This window comes from Macaca fascicularis, chromosome 7 (assembly GCF_037993035.2).
Source record: "Macaca fascicularis isolate 582-1 chromosome 7, T2T-MFA8v1.1".
NCBI classification, from domain to species: domain Eukaryota; kingdom Metazoa; phylum Chordata; class Mammalia; order Primates; family Cercopithecidae; genus Macaca; species Macaca fascicularis.
The window spans coordinates 133,849,768-133,867,787 of NC_088381.1; the positions used below are offsets into that span (position 1 = coordinate 133,849,768).

At 42.9% G+C, this 18,020-nt stretch overlaps 1 long non-coding RNA gene across 1 annotated transcript in view; it reads left to right on the top strand.

Moving 5' to 3' along the window:
• Positions 1–1,199: 1,199 nt before the first annotated feature.
• The window catches only part of LOC135972002 (uncharacterized), a 39,072-nt gene continuing 22,251 nt past the window's right edge, over positions 1,200–18,020 (top strand). The window contains exons 1-2 of the long non-coding RNA XR_010588523.1: positions 1,200–1,401; positions 4,688–4,839. This is a non-coding gene — a long non-coding RNA (uncharacterized lncRNA). The remainder of the gene's footprint in view (positions 1,402–4,687; positions 4,840–18,020) is intronic.

Here is an 18,020-nt window from a genome sequence, read left to right on the forward strand (position 1 = left end):
GTAAGCTGACCACTGTGGAGCCCCAGACAGGTGAGTCCAGCCAAGATCAGTGGAGCTCCTTAGCCAACCCTCAGTTGATTCCAGTGGTGGGAGCATCAACATGTATCGGTGTACTTGCCTGGGTCTTTGTGGCTGTTAACTGGCACTAGGTCTGTTCTCCTGTCCAAGACCAGCAAATCTTCCAACTGCTGTTTTTTGCAGGAAACTTTCAAAGTCATGTGTTCATTTTCTGACAGTTTAGTTAAAATTAGACACTAGATTCCATCAATGCCCCTGACGGGGAATACATCACAACACACTGAATTGAAAGAAGGGGGAGCAACTCATCTAGACCCCTGATTTATGTAAGTGCAAGATCCACAGGTGATAACTACAGACACCTCTGTACACTGAAGGTTTATAATTTGCAGTGCTGTGCTTTAGTGTTTCAGAAGCAAAGCGAAGTATTTATAGAATGGTTCTGCCTGAAAATAGAGAGGAGGGAGAAGGGCAGGTGATGATAACTTTGGGGAATGTCTGAAGCATATGGGGAAAGCACTCCCCATCACAGAATCAACATTTTGCTCCCTACTTTTGTGGTTTAGCCCTTGAAAACCTGGCTTCATTGATCCACAAGCTCATTTCTTGCCCTTCCAAGTATAATATGGATATCAGCCAGAGCTGTCTTTTCCTCACTTTTGCAGACACTCCTGTCTCCCCACCCTACTCTTTAAATTAAACTCTTTCACAGTCCAGTAATCTTCTCTCATAAACAAGCTTTGGAGAGAACATTTTTTTCTTTTGCCCAGGAGCAGATTCCACCAACTTCATTGAGGTGGTGGAGGGCTTTCCCCCTTTCAAGAAAAGCAATAAAGCTGACTTTGCTGTCATTAAGTTTTATAAGGTGATGCTGACCCTATCATGAAGTGTTCTCATCTAGGCTGACTTTGCTCATTAACCACAGTTGAGTGTTAACCTTTCCAGACATAAATAATACAGCAGCACCTTGATCTGCACGAAAGAGGAGCGAATGGCTAGGCTTTGTCTTTTTCCCTTGGATTCTTACAAACCGCTTTTTCTTCTTGTGTTTGACAAAATGTCAAAACTGTATTTCCCTTTATCTGTGTTAAGATATCTGTGACCTCATGCTCTCTGCCATTTAACTTTGCAATGTGTGGGTGGACTGACCTGATACTGGGCTCAGCCACATGACTTGCTTTGGTCAGTGGGAGATTAGCAGGCATGATACAAGGAGAGGCTGCAGATGGGCTTGGAAATTGGAGCTTGCTCTCTTGCATCTCTGCCATTGCCATGAGAATAAACAAGTCCAGGCAAGTCTACCCATCCCAGGAGGAGGCTGAGGGTCTTGTGGAGCAGATGAGGTTCATCCAGATCAGATGACAGCTGTGGAGTCCTAGAGAGGTGAGTACAGCCAAGATCAGTAGAGCCAGTTAGCTGACCCTCAGTCGATTCCAGATGTGAGGGCATCAACATGTATTGGTGTACCTGCCTGGGTTTTTGTGATTGTTTTTTAACTGGCACCAGGTCTGTCCTCCTTACCAAGGTCAGTACCTCTCTCTGCACCCAGGACCCAGGCAAGTCCCCCATCTCACCTTCTCACATATACCCCTCTAATCATCACCCCTTCTTCCTTCCATCTCATGAACCTTTTCCTCTTTATTGGCTAATTCTCATGAGCATTTGAATCACTTCAAGTCTCTTCTATCATTTAGTTTCTAAATAATTGCCTTCTATCCTGTCATTCTCCTCTGGCACTTATTGCCTCCTCTTTCCATGTCCTTCACATGTGGAATCTTGAAAAAGTTGTTCTTACTCTAAATTCCACGTTTTCACCTTCCATTCACTCTGCAACTCACTGCAGCGGTGTTTCCTCTTCCATTGTGCCACTGAAACTGCTTTTACCCAGGCCACCAATGATCTGCTTACCATTGATGACAGTGGACACCTCCAGTCATTCTTTTAAAATTCCTCTTTCATTTTGTATGACCTCTTTGTTGCATTTGACTCTGTTGACAATCCATTTGTTTCCAAAGCCTCTCTTCCCATGGCCCCATGGCCCCTCTGGCAACATGCTCTCCTAGGTCTTCTACTCCACTGATCCTCAGGCTGCCTCATGGGCTCCTCACCCTCATTCCATCCCTTTGATATTGATTAGTTCCCTAGGGCTCTGTTCTAGGATCTCTTCTCCCCATACCAAGGGTAATTTCATCCATATTTCATTGCCTACATTACCAAGAATAAAATGATAACTCCCAAATCTCTAAGTCCTGCCAGTTCCCTGTCCTGGGCATCAGACACATATATCTAAGAGTTTAATTGGATATCCCAAAGGCAAACATGACATATCTAAAATTTAATTCACCATTGTTTTCCTTAAACTCCCTCTTCCCCTTTTGTTCACTATCTCAGTAAGTGATACCATTTCCCACCCAGTGGTATAACCCAAAATCCCTTTAGCTTCTTTCTTTCCTCCTCTTCCATATTCAACCCATTTCTGTGTCCTAATTTTACATTTCTAGCATATCTTCCGTCTGTTCACTTCTTTCTATCCCATGTCAGATATCTTGGTTCAGGCCACTTGTATCCTTTGGCTTATTTGTTGCTTTACCAGACTCCCAACTCGCCCTCCATGTCCACCTCTCCCTGTTCCAATTCATTTCGCACCCTGCAGCCTACACCATCTGACATGGTTTGGCTGTGTCTGTACCCATATCTCATCTTGAATTGTAGTTCCTATCACCCCCATGTGTCATGGGAGGGACTGGTGGAGGGTAATTGAATCATAGGGATAGCTACCCCGCTGCTGTTCTCATGATAGTGAGTTCTCACAAGATCTGATGGTTTTAAAAAGGCTTTCCCCCCTTTGGCTTGGGACTCCTCCTTGCTGCCATCATGTGAAGAAGGACTTGTTTGCTTCCCCTTCCACCATGATTGTAAGTTTCCTGAGGCCTCCCTAGCCATGCTAAATTGTAAGCCAATTAAACCTCTTTCTTTTATAAATTATCCACTCTTGGGTATGTTTTTATTTGCAGTGTGAGAACAGACTAATACACCATCTTTCTAAAATGGATATCTGATCACATCATTCCCCTGCTTAGAACCTTTTAAGGGTTTTCCATTTTCAAGAATCATACAAGGTTCTTTGTGATCTGGATCCCTGCTTACTTCTCCAGGTTTTACCTCTTGATATTCCCTTCCTTGAACTAGTGGAAGCCATAAATAGCTACTTGGAAGTTGCTGAAGGACACCCCGTTTTCTCTCTTCTTGCAGATTTTTATACCTCTAGCTCTATCTGCCTGGAACAACCCACATCCCATGCTTGCCCTAGCAAGTCAGGTAGGAACCGTTCCTGTAACCACCACATGCACTGGCATAATACCCCCTGCCTCCCTTTCCACTTATTCCATCCCTTTGCACTCAGTGGCCTCTTTCCTAGTCTATCATCTATGTGTGAGGTCCTTGAGATAGGGATTGTGCCTTGGTTATCACTGTATTCTCAGGAGCCACCACATTTGGGAACATAGTAGGTGCTCAATAAACACTGGTTAACTGAGTGACTGAGAAAGGTAAATACATTAATGAATATGCACATGAACCATAGACTTCTCAACTGAAAGCTTCTCTACTTTGTATACTGTAGAGCTAAGACCTTTTAGTTTCTCAAAGATTTCCTCCTCTTGCTTATCATCTACAAATGAATTTTGTCCTAACTTTATTGGCACTATCTTTAGGTCCTATAAAAATGTCTTCAATTCCTTTTACTAGCTATCTCAGAGTAATAAGCTTCTCAAGTTTCCCCTCTCTCTAATGACCGCCATATGGGGACATGATACGCTAATGCTCACTTCAATAAGCTGAAGTTATTGTTAAACAAACTGAACTACCTCCAGCTCACCTCCCATTTTAAAGGGCCCACTAAAATTGATTATGTGAAATAGGCTTTTAAAAAATATCCTCCTTAAGTAGAAAATATAAACAGGGGAGGACTGTTAGCTCAGAAAATGTAAGCCTATTTGGAGACCCAGTTTACTTAACTTGACTGAACAGGAGGTAATAGCGCTCATTGGCACAGTGCAGTCTGAACCTGTTTTTGTCCACATTAATGGATTCAGAGTTATCAAAGATTCTGATTTAAAAAAATGGCTGCAGCTTCAGCTTTGACTATCTTTGGGAGTGACTCACCTATGACATGGCACATTCATGTGTCTATGTGATGGAGGTAACAGTGCACACAACCACTGTAGCATGAAATGTTTTGTTCATTTGTGCCATGTTTCCTCAATACTAATAAACCAGAGTATCACAATTCTACATCTAAAGACTTATTTATGACTGCATAAAAGCTGTTGCTATCACAAGGATTATATCAATTTGTACATACAAGACACAGACAGATACACACATATTTATATAATATTTATCATGTGAGCCTTCTGTGTACTATCTTCTAAGGCTATAAACAGTAAATAGCCTTAGACTGAGCATTTTTCTACATCCCCATTTGGGGTCATTTTAGGAAATGAGAGACCTGGGATCATAATCAAAAAAGAATCCAAGGCTGCATGCAATTCAGTTTCAAAATGAAGAAGACAGCTCTGATTCTCTAGCTTTTGTTTATAGACTTCTTGAACTGTGGTCACTCAGCCAGACGGCTTCCTTGAACCTCGTTCACTGTGTCCACTGTCAGGATGAAATGCACTCTCTGAGGCCTGAAAACACAACCCAGACAGGGAATGCAGACAGACCGGCAGAGCAACATGGCATCAGAGATTGCTGAAAGGATGGTGGGGGGCTCACAGCAAATACAGCCCCAGGCAAGGTATCTGGAGGACAACCCAGGTGAGCTTCTACTGGTGATTTGGGGCCAGAAGCTGTCAATTGTTTTTGAAAGTTTTGATAGGTTTTTTTGTGCCAGTTCTCTATTTTTTTTTCTTTAAACAGAAAAACTAAACTATTGTGGTGTCAATAGAGTGAATCAAAGCTGTAGAAAAGCTTGTTAGGTAGCAGAGAGAAAAACCGAAATGAAAAAGCATGGGCTACAGAAAAGAAATGAAAATGAGTCTTAGAGCATGGGTCAGTCAGAGTCAACTAAAATCTCCTAACCTGCAGCCCAGCAAGTACATTACCTGTCTGCCCACCTCTACCCTGAGGTACGGGATCTGTTTGCGTAACCCTGCCAGGCCTTTTGTTTTTAGTGTGAAGAAGTAGAGTTCACTGTGCGCAAAGCTCTGAATATTTTCTTTCCAACCTTAAAACTCATAAGAACATAGACAATGGGCTTTAAAAGGCAGTGGAGGCTGGGCATGGTGGCACATGCCTGTAATCCCAGCACTTTGGGAGACTGAGGCAGGCGAATCACTTGAGGTCAGGAGTTCCAGACCAGCCTGGCCAACATGGTGAAACCCTGTCTCTACTAAAAATAGAAAAATTAGCTGGGTGTGGTGGCGGGTGCCTGTAATGCCAGCTACCAGGGAGGCTGATGAAGGAGAATTACTTGAACCTGGGAGGCAGAGGTTGCAGTGAGCTGAGATCGTACCACTGCACTCCAGCTTGGGTGACAGAGCAAGACCCTGTCTCCAAAAAAAGGCAGTGGAGTCTCCAAACTCTCATGATTCCATATTCCTATCAGTTAAAAATTGTATTTTTATTTAATAATACATTATAAGAATATACTAATATATTAACCTAAGGTACACACGATAAAGCATATATATATAAAATAGAGGCTAAACAATGTATGAGATAAAACATACAAAAGGAGGTATTTTCTTCCCATACCATAGGAGATTGCTGGGAACAAAGGGAATATCAAGAGAGTGAGAAGCTGATAAATTCTTTCAAGAGGCGATTATAAATACAGAAGGTGGAAAATATAGTGGACTAGAAATCCTGAAAACTTTCCCATTCTAAAATAAACAGGCAAACAATAACAACTTAAAATGCTGACCAAAATGTTTTAAGAATTCAGAACTTCTGAGACAGTAGAGAAAGGCTCAGAATATGAAAATAAAGTGGCTGTGGAAGCCAACAGCTGCCCCCGAGGGGTTCCTTGGCCCTATCATCTTTTCTAGAGCCTTGGGGTTTTATGGCCATGGTGGGGCAGGTGTCCAGACAATGGATCACCACCAGTTAGGGAATTGGAAGGGCAGGAATTCTCTACATGCTACAACCACTGGTGGAAAAAAAAAAAAAAAAAAAAAACACTAGGAAAAAATTCTGCTTCACAAGGGCACAAACAAGAAAATGTGATTATTTTTGCTTTGGCCTTTGGAAGATGAAAAATCTCTTTTAAGTATTTGTAACCACAGGCCTGTGCCCATACATGTTTGGAGCTTGGACACTACCTATGTATACCAGAAAAACCCAGAGATATTAGTTAATGAGAAATTAATTCAAAGCAACCCAGTGTTGGAAGCACGTCTGGCATGTGGCAGAAGCAAATGCAAATCCTCTCTGGAGGAAAATCCTTCAACCAGACTCTTGGGATTCCCACAGATAAACACCTGAGAAACAAGAAGGTATGAAGGGCAGAGAAGTCAAATATGCATCTAAGTGGAATTGCAGAGACAGAATATAGAAAATGGGGAGAAGCCATGTTTGAAGAATAAAGGCCAAGAATTTTCCAGATTTGGAACTGCAATAAATTTCAAGCAGGATAATAAAAATAAATTTATACTGTTAACCAAAAATAAAATTCTAAGTCCCCCCACTGACTGAATGGAATCTCCTTGGCCAAGAGAGACCATGACGGGAAGGGGGGCCTAGACATACCTCATTATACTCTCTTCACTTAGGTGTTTAGGCACAACTGACCAGCACTGACATTAAAAGGGAGATTGTAAGACTGAAAAACCAGATTCTTTGTGGCAATAAGATACCCAGCTCCAACCTGACTCTGGCATAGCATCATGTGACACATAGCAGGCCATGAAGAAAATAAAAATATTTTACCCCAAAACACATTTCTTTGACATATTTTGAAATGGCCCTGCAAAGCTATATCTTGTGGAGGAAATCTGCATACAGTAGAGAACCTCCTATACTTTCTTGGTCTTTTTCCAAAGAGTCTAACACTTTAAGGTCCAGTAAGAGACATTAACCATCTATTTTCTCTGAAGTCTGTTGCTTAGAGGCATCATCTATATAAGAAGAACCTTGGTTTCCATAACCCCCTACCCCATCTTAACTCAAGCATTTGTTTATGCTGACTTCAACTCTTCAGGCAAAGCTTAACACTCTCAACCAATTGCCAATCAGGAAGCCCCCACTCTTCAAGATGTTCCACCTTTTTGGGCCAAACCAATGTCTATTTTACATGTATCAATTTTATGTTTTTGCCAGTAACTTCTGTCTCCCTAAACTGTATAAAACCAAGCTACAACTCAATTGCTTTGGGCACATGTTCTCAGAACCTCCTGAGGCTGTGTGTCATGGACCATGGTTCACATATTTGGCTCAGAATAAGCCTCTTCAAATATTTTACAGAGTTTGGTTTTTTCCATCAACAACATTTTGCCACATTGTAGTGTGGCAAAGAGAAGATCTTAAAAACAGCCAGAGAGGAAACTCGGATCCCAACAATAGCAATTGACTGACTTTAGCTTCCTCAACAGCAGTAATGGAAGCCAGCAGGTGGAGGGATTCTGTCTCCAAAAGGCTGAGAGAAAATAACTGCCCATCAAGAATCGTATACCCTGCAAAAATGTCTTTTGGAAATATAGGAAAAAAAATATTGTTCAGAGAAATGCCAGTGGAGTTTGCCACCAACAGAACCTTCTTGAATAACCTTTTTATCTTGAGAGATCCCTCTTTCTTCTCAAATAACAGTTCTTAATCACAATGATAGTCATAGAAGCCATTAGGGGTAATTCCTAACAAGGAGAGTGTCCCCCGCTTCTCCTCTCCTCATACTACCTCTCTATGTTAGTCCCCATCTTCTCAGAGCTACCAGGAGGGGATAGCTGTACTTCTTCTCTCTCCATTCTCTTATCTCTTTGCTGGAATGGCATTAAGGAGCTACTGACATGTTGTTCTTTGCATTTCCTGAATGGGCTGTCTGCACCAGTTGTTAGAAATTAGACCCCACAGAGACATAAGTGAATCTCAGATATAAGCCCCCTTCCTGGGCCCCCAAGGAGGCAAGACTTGCTCAGCTGACACTGCAAGAGAAGACTAATGTCCTTTGTTTTCCAACCAGTTTGAGAGTCATCCACATTTACAGTAATTCTATTCACTTGTTACCATTTGGCATTTGGGAGCCACTAGTAGCGCTGTCAGGTAAAGTGAAAGAAAAGTGATGGGGAACGCCAGGAGGGATAATTAAAATGGAGTGCTAATGACTCTGCCCATCAAAAAGCCCCTGTCACTGTGCTCTGAGTGCAGCTCATTAAGCAGACCTGCCAGCTGGAGAGGAGCCGGAGCTCCTGCCCTCCTCACGGCCCAGCTGCCTAGGTAGCTCCCAGGCCCAGCGTGCCCAGTTTGTTGAGCATTTTGTGGAGCCTGAGCTCTCAGCTGGTCCTCAGTGTCCCATCTTGGGCAGGTATGGGGGTTCTGAAGTGAATCTGCCTCGGGATGAAACCCTGCAGCATCCTGGAGGCTGTGGAGGTTGGACTGGCTTTTCTCAGGAGTCTTGAGCATGTGTGAAGGCAAACACTTATCTCAGGATGGAGGAGGGGAGCTGACAGAGGTTCTAGCGTCAGCAAACATGGAAGGCAAACTCGAGGTGACTTAGTAATTTTATGCCTTTCAAATAATTCAGCCATTCCAATTTCCTTGACAGAGAACAAAAGGTCAGGCCTGAAGGCTGCCTCATTTACTTCTTAGAACACACCTGATGAGGCAGAGATTATTGGCATCCTTGCTTTACTGAGGGGGGAAGTCAAGGGACCAAGTTCCTGTGGCTAGTAAGCTCAAAGCCTTAGTCCTTTCTATGCAAAGACAGAGTTTCATCCAACAAACATGGTGCTCCTGGCCTGCAATGTTGTCCAAGAATATAAAAAATAGCATCAGTTAATATTTACTGAGCTCAACCCATGTGCCAGGAATGGCTCTAAGGGTTTTACGTGCTAACTCATTTAATCCACACTGCAACCCCAGGGAGCAGGTACTATTTTTATTCCTGTCCTATAAATTGGGAAACTAAGGCCCTGAAAGGTGATGTTTCTTGCCCGAAGCCTAGAGCTGGTAAAGTGGCTGGGATCAAACTCTCCAGAGTCTTTGCTCTTAATCCCTTTTGTAAGTACAGTATTCTTTCTCCTTTCCATCTTCTCTCTCCTCCATCTTCCTTCTTCTCTGTCTCTAAATAAGGACCTGCTAAGTTCTGAAATTCTAAATACATATAAAAATGTAAATTTTTTTTTAATGCTCAGTGCTGCCATATAGTAGGCTGTCAATCTAGATTGGGTTTTTGACTTGTTTTTCTGTGGAGAGAAGGATCAGCATTACGGTATCTGTATCCTAAACCTGTCGCTCCCTAAAGCCAACAGCATGAAGCTTTGTAGGTATTTTGTGACTATGTATAAAAAGAAATCTGATGGTTGGGACATAACCTGGTGCTTGGCAGTATTAGCTGGGGCTGGAACTAATGAGCCACAACCCCATTTCTGTGACCCAACCCAGGGTACCGTATTCTAGGGTGGGCATTTCCAAATATACCCAGGTACAGAGCTCCTGCTGGCATCCCCATGGCCTGGACCAGTTTTAGTTCTGAAAGGGCCTACCCAAAACTTTCCTCAACACACCTCTCAGAAAAGCAGGTGCACAAGTCGTCCAGCCAGCAGCCAAGGTGACTGTCCCCATGGTGTCACATGTGGGGTTTATTAAACTGCAGAGCACCAATGCTTTGTGACTAGCCAGACCTCAGCAGCCTCCCTTTGTCACCTGTGTCACTAATTGTGTTTCACTTCCACAGCTTTATTAGGATGAGATGGCATCTTGCAATTGCTCCTTTGTTTGGGCCCACTGACTGGACCACATGTCTGAGGAGTCTTAGTCAATAGATCTATCATATATTAACTACCTCTGCTCCAGAATGCCGCAAGTTCTGTGGACAGACATGGGCAGAAAGGTGTCTTCAGGGACACAGATAAAGAGGAAGGGATAGGTCCAGGTTTTGTGGGGCCTGAAGTTTATACTATTTTGAGGGCTCTGTAAGATAAACAATGACACTTGTGAATATGGAATTTCTAGACTGTTGGTAGGACCTTGGAAGGGGCCTGTGTGAGTGAGTCGGGGGATGCTGAAGATTAAACTTCATTAGCTTCATGGTTAGAGTCTGTCTCCTGTATCTGTTGATACACAAATTTATAGAAATGAGAGCACCACAACTGTGGTTGCCATTTGAGTAGACAGACCTGTGCCATGGCTTGCTTGGGAGACTATACATGGAAACTGCCTTCCTTTTTAGCTTCAGCAAAGAAGAATGCAGGAGAAAGGAGATGCAACTCCCAACTCAACTTTGCTGTAGACAATCAAGTCCAGGCACTGGTAGATTGCCTGGGCCAACAGAGCACAAGGCAGAGGAGAGGAGAGAATGAGGAAAACAGAGATGTTTAGAGTGACCCTGGAATTCATCAAGAAAGGAATCAAAGCTGCCATTTGGGCAGGGGGAAGTAATAAAGTAATGAACTAAAATAGCTTTCATTCATCCCACTATCCAGACTCACTGTTGTCAATAGGTGGGGTCATCCCTGTGTTGGTTATTCTCTATTTGTTCTCCACCTCCACCCATGCCATTGCTTCCATCCATGCCCTGCCCTTTTCTATCCTACTGTTCCCCCAAAAGCTGCTCCTATAGACCCCATCACCCAGATCCCACTGCACTCTGACCTACAGTTTTGGGACAATGGAAGCACCAGCAGGAGATCAGAAGGTAGAAGAGGAGAAGGAGACCAGGGCATTTCTTGGTTGTCCTCTCCTTGCATCAGTGCCACCCCTCTAGCAGGGGCTGAGTGACCCTGCCTCAGTGGCTACAGCTCTCACTGGGCTCTGGTAATGGCCTGGGGTGGCGATGGCTTCCCACTGTTAGCAGTTACTGGTTATCTCAACAGGCAAAGGACTATCAGCCTGTCCCACAAGACTTCTCAGGAGAGGAAGGCATGAAGAAAATAGGAAAGACAAACGGACGTACAGAGAGAAACCAGGAAACAGAAACAGAGAGCAAGACAGAGCAGGAGAGAAACATACCTGACATCATGATATGAGACCTCTCCTAGCTGCCCATTCTAGTCAGATTTCTGAAAGATCTTTGAGACAGAACCGCCTATGAAAGGCTGATGGTTCTAAAAAGCAGCAGGGATCTTGAGTGGAAATTAAGAGGAGATGACCACATGGTCTTGAAGGGAGATCTGTTATTTTCAATTTGGAAGTTATGCTAAGGCTGGTACTTACGCAGGAGCATCTCTCTCGAGTCTTTAGAAACTAATGAAGGATAAATAATAAAGCAAAGGTTCACCTTCCTTTGACTGCTGCTGGGTCAGAACAATCTGGGCTGGAGCAGAGTGCTGGACAGCTGAGTTCTTGACCACCCTAACCTTAATTAGTCACAGGCCCCGTACAATTCCTAAACCCCCAGTGGCTCCAATTGCCTTTCCTGTAAGACGGAATTGAGATTTAACAAACAGCACATGAAACAAGTACAAAGCACTACACCAGGGCTATCTTTTTACAAGTGTGATACTTTGTCCAAGAACAGAGGTTCTTTTAACTGTTACAATTTATAGGTTTTCCAACATGTTGGAGATTATAGCAATGAGAGTTCCAGCAAGAAACAGAATTCAATGAGGAGACTCTAATAAGAGCCTTCTTACAAAGGTGTGGGCAGGGTTAAGAGAACCAATAACACACGTTAAGGCACCAAGAAACTGCTAAGGGCGGAAGCCATTACCACCCCTGTACTTGTTACCAGGATCCTGTGAGAGCTGTAGTTATGGAGGAAGGGTCACTCAGGGTCACTCTGAACAAGGAACTTAGCCTATGTTAACAAAAGCCAAAGGGATGAGAGATTGAAAATACCACTACAAATCCTCTTTTGTTGTTTTTCTTTAAACCCATTTTGTTTATTTATTTATTTATTTATTTATTTATTTATTTATTTTTATTTATTTATTTATTTTTGAGACAGAGTTTTGCTCTTGTCACCCAGGCTGGAGTGCAATGGAGTGATCTTGGCTCACTGCAATCTCCACCTCCAGGGTTCAAGCGATTCTCCTGCCTCAGCCTCCTCAGTAGCTGGGACTACAGGCCTGCACCACTATGCCTGGCTATTTTTTTGTGTTTTTAGTAGAGATGGCATTTCACCATGTTGGCTAGGCTGGTCTCAAACTGCTGGACTCAAGTGATCTGCCTGCCTCGGCCTCCCAAAGTGCTAAGATTACAGGTGTGAGCCACCGCGCCTGGCCAAACCCTCTTCTAGAAATAGGTGAGAATATCTACCATAAACAACCTCATGGATAACCATATTTACTGACATAACAAAATATAGTAACTTTTATTTCAGAATAATTTGTCTAGGCTTCTTTAAATAACAAACATCATGACTTATTAAAGGATATAAACTCATTTAAATAAATTTTTTTGAAACTTAAGCATGTCCCTGGTTTAATAAATATATCTGAAGTGAAGCCCTGGCCCACAACTATTCCACTGACCAATAGCTCCTGCTTTTAGTGGTGGGTCCATCTCCCGCTAACCATTACCCAGTGATTATTCCCCCCCTTGGCTCTCATTCAGCTTTTAAGAAAGGAGGTCCAGTGACTCCATTGGAGTTGCAAGGTTGCTGACTCAGCTAAGAGGTTGGGCAGGTGCTTTCTTTTGTCCACTTCGTAATCCTTATATTGTCCACTTTGTAATCTTTCTCTCACTCTCACTACATTTGCCCTTGCTACTCCCTGGGGAAAGGCTCAACAGCTGTACTTTGTCCAGGAACTTTTATGTAGGATAAAGTCTTTCTCATTGGCCATGTGGTCCCTAGGGCCTGCCTATACGTGCACAGAACTACTGACTTCTATAACAAGAAATTGATTCCCAAAAACTGCACCTAAAAAATAACTTGCTATGGACTATCTTCCTGCACTGGGGAAGAGCCAAAATACATCCAGACCTTATGACTAAAAGAAGTAAAATAAGCGATACTCTTTGCTCTTGGTCATTACTTTCTTCTATCCTGCTTAGGAATTCTGTGAATCATCAAAAAACAAGCAGAGTAAAAACAAAGTGAGGCAGAGAAGCCAACCATAATAGAGCCCCTCCACGAAGTGTACTTCTGATCTGTCAGAATCTCCTCCACAACTCCATGGCTTGAGCAGAATCCCTAGCCAAAAATCTTTCTTCAGGCTAAAATTCTACACCTGCGGGGAAGCCAGAGGATGAAAACAAAAGAGGAAATAATTGGCCCAGAACTCTACTGGAGTTACAGAATTTCAGAGAAGGACTCCCGTGGCCCAACTCAATACAAAGAAGACAGCTTTATTATATGGCATCTTTTCTTTCACTCTATATCCAGAAATGCCTTTCAAAGCAAATTTATTTGTGATTTGGACAATTTAAGAGTTTCAGATAGAGGAGAAACTAAAACATCTTGAGATTTGAACCAACTAGAAATTCCATGAAGCACGGAACTAGTCCTGTCAAAAGGTAGCTAATGAACTCTGCTGCCTCATCCTCAGGACTTGGACAATTTAAAAGTTTCAGGTAGAGGAGAAACTAAAAACTCTTGAGATTTGAATCCAACTAGAAATTCCATAAGGCATGGAACTAGTCCTGTCGAAAGGTATCTAATGAACCCTGCTCCCTCGGCCTCAGGACCTCCTGCACTGGGACCCATCTCGAAGAGTCATCTGGTTTCTCATCCTCTCTGGTTGCTAAAGAATGTTCTTCCTTCTGGCTCATGCTACCCTGGTCTGAACTGCCCTCTTGTTTCCCAGTACAGGGCATTCAGACTTCACAAAACTATGTTATCCCAACTCCTGCTGACCTCTTTCTCAGGAAATAGAAAGCCAGGTTATCTGCTGCAAATGACAGGAAGGAAACTAGGACTAGGAATGGAGTGGAGGGCTTGAGGAGAGTGCTAAAGGTTTTAAACAGTCATTTGGAACCAGATTGGAAACTTCAGGTGCCAAGGGGTTGGCATCTTTAATTTGTAAGGCAGGCACCATGATAGGTTTTCACAGGCACCACTAAGCAGCAGGATCTGAGGAAGTGGATGGTTGGATTTGTCCAGAGTTAGAATTGTTGTGTGATGATCAGAGGAAGAACAGCTCCAGAGGCAGAGAAGGGTATTGGGAAGAGTGTTATTGAAGTGACTACCCATGAAGAACATAGGTAGAAAAGGAAGGAAAGCCAGAAAATGCTGGGAGGCTCTGCAGAGTCAGGGAACTGGAGATCTTGAAGGATGGAGGGACTAGATGGCAGCTCTGGTGGGACTAGAGATATGTGGGAGAAATAGGGAGATGGCCAGGTGTGATGGTTAATATTGAGTGACAACTTGATTGGATTGAAGGATGCAAGGTATTGTTCCTGGGTGTGTCTATGAGAGTGTTGCCAAAGGAGATTAACATTCAAGTCAGTGAACTGGGAGAGGAAGGTCCACCCTCAATCTGGGTGGGCACCATCTAGTCAGCTACAGCAAGGCTAGAATATAAGCAGGCAGAGGAATGTGGTAGGACTAGACTGGCTGAGTCTTTAGGCCTTCATCTTTCTCCCGTGCTGGATGCTTCCTACCCTCAAACATCAGACTCCAAGTTCTTCAGCTTCTGGATTCTTGGACCTATACCAGTGGTTTGCCAGGGGCTCTTGGGCCTTTGGCCACAGACTGAAGGCTGCACTGTTGGCTTCCCTACGTTTGAGGTTTTGGGACTCGGACTGGCTTCCTTGCTCCTCAACTTGCAGACAGCCTATTGTGACACTTCACTCTGTGATAGTATGAGTCAATACTCCTTAATAAACTCCCATTCATATATTCATCTATCCTATTAGTCCTGTCCCTCTAGAGAACCCTGACTAGTACACCAGGAGTGGAGATTCCAAACCTGAAGCAGTGCAAAGAGAGGGAGGAGGGTGGCATGGTTCTGGATGTGATGGTGGCAGTTGCTGGATAAGGCAGAGGGGATAACAGGGGTGAGAATATGGACTGGGCTGTTGGATGATCTATCCCCATGGACCTAGAGGTCAGTTAGTCTAATGGCAGGAAGTAGATTTTTCCAGAGAACATGGAGCTGGTGGACAGAAGTGCTCTGATTGGAGCCCAGACCTCTGGGCTGCCATCTTGTGTGTGTTCTCCATTAATAAGCGCTGTACACCTTTTCTGCTATAAGTAGCTCCCAAAGAATAAAACTTCTGAAGCCCCACTTCAGAGTCCTTATTCTAGGTGTCAGGATGGCAGCTCCGTCTTTGCTCAAGAAAACCCTGGATGTGTCTTTCTCTGAAGTTGAGAATTGTGGCTCCCAGCAATCCTCTTCATTCTGGAGTAAGTCCTTAAAAGAGCCCATCTAAAGGTTAGATGGGGAAAAAATGTTGGCATGGACAAAAATAAAAATAAGGGTGAGGTGCTTGGTTCTTTTCTTCTGGTTTAGACTTTGGCTCCTCCATAAGTCTGTCTCTGAGCTGGAGGCATCACAAATGCCAACCCATAGGTAGTTCGACCCTTGTCTCTTTTTGCTTCCCAGTCCTCTGTCTTGGGAGGGCGCTGGTAAGAAAAGAGCTATTACTTGATACACCAAAACTGATTTTTAAAATATAATTTTTCTCTTTTTTTGCCTGCCCTCCAAATGTTGCTCTGTGAAAATGTGCTTTTTGTATGCTTGCCACATCATCCCCAAGAAACATGGAATCAGAAACTCAGCATTCAATTTAGTTCCAAGTTAGAACTTCTGGCATCCAATCATGGTGCTAGTTTCTGGTGCATATTCAAAAATCAATATCACCATCAAAAACAAAATTGAAAAAAATTGGAATGATGTTCCCTTTAAAAAATGAAATTTCCTAAATTAGCTACGAAGAAATACCTCAAGCCAGAAGGAAGAGAAACTGTGATCCTGGGTAAGTCACGTTCCCTCTCTGGGTATTAGTATTCTTATCTGTTGAATTATCTGAGGTCGTTCCCAGCTCTACATATTGTTATGAGTATGCTTAAATAGCTAAATAGCTTTTGTGGACTGCCTCCCCCAGCCCCACCCCTCCACAAAATGTATTCACAGGAAAAATGAGAAAGTCTGGTTTGGTTTGACTTTTTTCCATAGAGACATTGATAGAAATCCTGCACCACTGTTATTCCTATTCATCTTGTCATCTTTTTTCACTGCATCTCACATTTCAGCAGAGAGCTTATCTGTACTCTATTTCCAAAATCTTCCATATTATCCTCATGGTGTCTTTGTAACTCTATTCACTGTATTGAAGTTTGGAATACAGTTTTCTTGAAAGATAACACCCAAAGCCAAATTCTTATAAAAGACTGTCACTTTGGTTTGAAGAGTAGAAATGAGTTGGCAATAAAGATAAGACCCTCCCTTCACGTTAGGACCAAAGAAATCTGAAATCTTTAAGAAGTCCGATTATGAGCTGCATACTTTGCTGACAAGGCTGAAATGGATACATTATGCTTTACAGTAAAGAAAAATCACCCCTTGCAAAAAGCAGGGACAAAAATTGCATTTAATCATCATTTATACAAGAACTTGGAGTCCCAGAATGACTTATCCCTTATTGCTTCAAACATTACATCATTTATTCCCAGCTCAGTTCAATTCCCTTATGTTGAATGTCTTCCTTTACTGAAATTGATCTTTGTTAATACCAGGCATAATGTGTTCTCCATCTCTTAAAGGAACCCGATGGACTCTTGCCATGACAGGAGATAACTGGAAATCTATATACTCCGGACACCAATATCCCATCAATACACTAAAATGTCTTTTCTTTAAAAATAACAGCCCTGCATGAATTTGATCACTTTCCCAAATTAGTGTAATTGATGCACCCTGAAGCCTTAATGATTCAGAAAGTGCATACTCGAGGGATATTTAAATAGCTATTTTGTAGAGAGATAAAATACAGGCCAATTCACTGAATACGCATTCCCTGAGTTTAGGTAATGCTCAGAGCTTGGCTGAGGGCTGGCTGATATGTCAGAAAGGCTGCCCTTAAATAACACAGAGGGCAAATGACTTCTTACAAGCATGATCTTGTTCTCTTCAGGGCCCTCAGTGAAAGATGCAAATGACTGCATTTTAGGACATAATTATTATGGTAGGAATTATTCCACTGGCTGTTTCCAAACCAAAATTAATCTCAGTTTTCTATCCTGAAAAACTGGGTTGATAATAATTTCTACTTCCCAGGGTTATTTACTGACGTTGAATCTAAATGAAGTGCCAAAGCATACTCGAGTCTGGAAAACAGCTTGAGAGTTCCCAGAACTTCTTCCTACAGCACATCCTCTCTTCCTCCAGTGCGGCAGTGCTGCTGATGGAAGCTATTCTGAGAATGCTGAATAAATGAATACATGAACGAGTAACTTCCTCCACCAGCACCTTATAGGCATGCTCCAGCTGCACACCAGCTAGGAGGAATTGGCTGCATTACTTCAAGCTAAAAGATAGCAAGTATACCTCCACTCATCATTTCTAAGCCCTTGGCAGACATAAATAATCAATCACAGCATTCTTCTCAAATGTGGCCTTCAAAATATTTCTCTACAGAAATATATTTCAGGCAGCCACTACCAGTTGTTCAGAGTTGACACTAGAGATAAAACCCATTTGAAAGCCCCAAGGGTATACAAATTATTGTTAGGGCATAGAGGCTCCTACTGAATGGATGCTTGAATCATTGATGCATCACAGCTGCCATCCTGTATTGTCGGGACACCCTTAGCACTGCTTATGTGCACCGTGGGTGGCGAAGGCTGGGAAACCAAGGTCTACTTAAGGGGCAGATTGTGCTGTATACTGCAGGGCCCTGCAAGAGGGACTTATTTGGTTTGCCTCTGCCTGGCAGCCCTCGATGCTTCACGCTGCCCAACA